At 41.0% G+C, this 3,660-nt stretch overlaps 1 long non-coding RNA gene across 1 annotated transcript; it reads right to left on the reverse strand.

The window, feature by feature from the left end:
• Positions 1 to 1,127: 1,127 nt before the first annotated feature.
• Positions 1,128 to 1,820, reverse strand: LOC109706307. The gene is made up of 4 exons (XR_002215163.1): positions 1,787 to 1,820; positions 1,459 to 1,525; positions 1,293 to 1,361; positions 1,128 to 1,175 (listed from the first exon to the last, which is right to left on the reverse strand). It is a non-coding gene; the product is annotated as an uncharacterized LOC109706307 (long non-coding RNA).
• Positions 1,821 to 3,660: the final 1,840 nt, after the last annotated feature.

Raw genomic sequence — 3,660 nt, forward strand, 5'->3', positions numbered from 1 at the left:
GAGTAGCAAGGTGATCGACTAGCACGCTCCTAGCAATGTCTAGCTAGACGCGACTCCCTTGCCACGATCCCTAGCCTCTCCTGTAGATGGCTCTGTAAAAACAACCACCAAAAGGGCGTGAGAACTATTAACAATAGTTCCCAGTGGGTAAGCCGCCAGCCTCGGCGAATTACACCACTAGGCTCATGATGTACTAATTGAAAGCAAAAACGATAATTGCATGATTTATAAGCATGATGCTAACAAGTAATGAGCATGTAATCAACATGTAATAGCATTCTACAGTAATGAATCATTTGCATAATAGGGATATGGCAATTTCTGTAATCATGAACATAGACATGAATATAAGCACAAACATGAAAGTGTCTACTGTACACTTTAATTAATAAGCATTCATTACTGTCCTTTTTCATTGAGTACTATCCTTTCATTCACAGGGACCTACCCAAGGTAGTCCAGCTTGCGCCGCGCCTAATGGCCCCGTGGTAGTATACGCTCCCCACGGCAATCCACTTCGGCACCCAATCCCGCACGGGCGAGCAACTGTCGCGTAGGCCAACTCCGGAGTGCCGGCTTGTAGGGAGCGACCCTCACAAGCGTGTGCGAATGAGCACGATGGCAAGCAAGCATATTCCACTGTCCACATGTCTCAATTATCATGTTTTCATTTGCAATGTTCTTACCCTCGATCCTCTGATCGGAATTTCAATGTACAAGGAGTAACAAGAACTAGTATCCACTAGATTGTAAACATGTAAGATTAATGCTAAATCACATGGCATTATAATCTTTCCAGTCACATGGCATGTCAATATATAATCAATAAGGTCACGAGAATATCATTGTTCTCTACTTTACAAAAGCATAATGATTATGTTCATTAGTTCTTCAACTTAACTAAACATAAACATAAATATGAGCATAAATACAATTATGCATAAGTTCTCTCTACTTCATAGAGGTTTTATTTCCAATATAACAACGATATGGCAAAGAGGTACCAAATCCATTTAGTACCCACATAGTGACAAGAACACACGACTATATCAATTCTATAGTTACATATAGAACATAGGGGAGCTTCACTTGCTCTGGTTAGGTCAAACCCACCTAGTACTAGGCTCCAATTAGTCCAAAGGAGTCCCAAGGATCAGCTCCACTAGGTCTCAATCCTGCTAAACACGAAGCACAAAGATCGTATCAAATCACGATTGAAAAGTCCAAATTCGGCGCAATTGCACTTAATACATAGGAATAGCTTAAATCCCTGTTTTGGTTTAGTTCAATACCTCACGTTAAGCTTCCAGAAGGCCCTCCAAGGCCAAACGAAGGCGGTCCAAGGGTCAAACACCCTCTCGCTGCGAACAATTCCGAAACGACATCAAAATACTTGTATATGAGCTTATATAGTTCAATTCTTGCGAAATTGACTTTCTAACGGAATTTCCTGCTTACCCTTGATTAGAGCAGCTTCCAAATCAGCTTCTAAGAGTACAAATTCAGCTCAACAAAGCTCGAAGACCTGCTGCGAAGGAAAAATCCCCAATTTGCATCAATTCGCTCAAACAATTGCATTTCGTTCCAATTAAGCTTCATAAATGGCTAAACATTCCAAATAAGCTTCAAAGTAGCTTATCCCTGATCTAAGAAGGTTAATTCACAGCTAATTAACTCATTTTTACATGCTGAAAACTCAGGTTAAAACAGTTGGAAGCAAAATCCTGAAATCGATCCTCAAATCGACTAATAGAGCGCCGATAACGGAAAAACTCGAGTCACATACCTTCTCAAGCTTCAACCAGCACCTCACTGGTTCAGAGCTGCGAAAAGCTCTCCAAAATACTCCCTCACACGTCCACGTAGGCCCTGCGACACATACGAACAGCGAAGAACCAACGTTGCGACGAAAACGAGCGAAATCGGCGAATTCTTCGTGGAGAGAGAAAAATCCTAGAGAGAGAAAGAGAGAGAGATGGTAGAACACTCCTCTGCACTCCAGCAACATCCACAGAGCTCCTGGGGTCGAGCTGGGTCAAGTAGATAGGTATCAAGATGTGAAATGACCAAATTAGCCTTGCTGCCAGCTTTCTGCCAGTCTGTACCGGTACAAGGTGATGGCTGTACCGGTACAGCAAGCAGAAAAACATTGATTTCACCAGTTCAATGCACTTTCTCACTTTTAGCATTCCAAACATCCTCTAACTCATCCAAAAACTTGTTCTAACCTTTTAGAACATGTAGGATAGATCCACACACCATTCCACACACTCGAACTCCGCAATTTGCAAAAGTTCAGTGTATTACATCTATGTAGCCTAAGAGCGTTGAAGAGGAAAGAATTTGTAATAATAAGTTGTTTATATTTGGAAAAAAAGAACAAAAATGTAAATGTAACGTGATAAATGCTTGTAATAGCTTAGTAATTACGTTTATGATACTTTCCTTTTGCAATCTTTGTATGAATTCAGTTCCTATTTGGAACATCTTGAATTGTACTGATTGTAATGCCTTGGACGTACAGGAAAAATTTTGTCCGTTCGGCAGTCTATAGTATGCCCGAACCGACCAAATCGGCGGTTCCGGGGTGTGACATAAAATGATTAATGCTATAATGCATGATAAAGGGATGTCCTTGGTGACTACACACACTTTAGTTCCTAAGAATGGCTGTCCCGTCCGGGGCCCAGCGGAAACCCGCTCGGTGCGTGTTCAGACCCGCTATATGCCTCCAACATATAAGGCGTCTACAACAATATGATAAATAAAGAGAAGAGATAACGATAACAAGTATGATATCATAGCATAAGTACTTCTAATCTCTAGAGACAAATAAAAAGTAAAAGCTGAACAAGTAGAATAAACCATAAGTAAACTATACATCTCACAACATCCATAAGAATAAAACTAAATACAAAAGTAGTGGTCTCTATAATATCGGGTACAAAACGTCTCCCTCTCCAATAAAAACAAATGGAGAAATGACCACCTAGTAGAAATACTCCAAGCTATCTAGCTAGATGCGACCTTTTTGCCGCGATCCCTAGCCTCTCTCGGTGCGGATGGCTCTGTAAACAAAAACATCAACAAAATGGGAATGAGAACTATTAGTCAATAGTTCCCAGTGGGTAAGCCGCCGACATCAGCGAAATACACCATTAGGTTATAGAGGCAAGAGTAGTATAATGAAAATGAAATAAACAATATGTATATTTAACAAGTATTAATTTACTAAGCTACTATGCCTCTAATTAGCATGATGTTCATAAATACTACTATTCTATCATGAATGAGTATGACCAAGAGTCCACGAATATGCACTAAGCATGTCCAATAAATCCACTAATATACGCTAAGTATGTCCAAAGAATCCCACTACTGTACACTATCTAGTAGTGATTGTCATATTTGTTTAAGTGTTATTTTCCAATTCCAATTTGGGATCTACACAAGTGTAGTCCGACTTGTGCCGCCTGATGGCTTGTGGTAGTCCAATATTTCCCCTCTAGGAATGAGCCTATTCAACGCCGACCTGTAGGCACCCAATCCCGCACGAGCGAGCATATGTCGCGTAGGCCAACTCCGGAGTGCCGGCTTGTGAGGAGCGACCCTCACAAGCATGTGCGAATGAGCACAATGGCAAGCAAGCATAATCATCCA

This window comes from Ananas comosus, unplaced genomic scaffold, assembly GCF_001540865.1.
Source record: "Ananas comosus cultivar F153 unplaced genomic scaffold, ASM154086v1, whole genome shotgun sequence".
NCBI lineage: Eukaryota > Viridiplantae > Streptophyta > Magnoliopsida > Poales > Bromeliaceae > Ananas > Ananas comosus.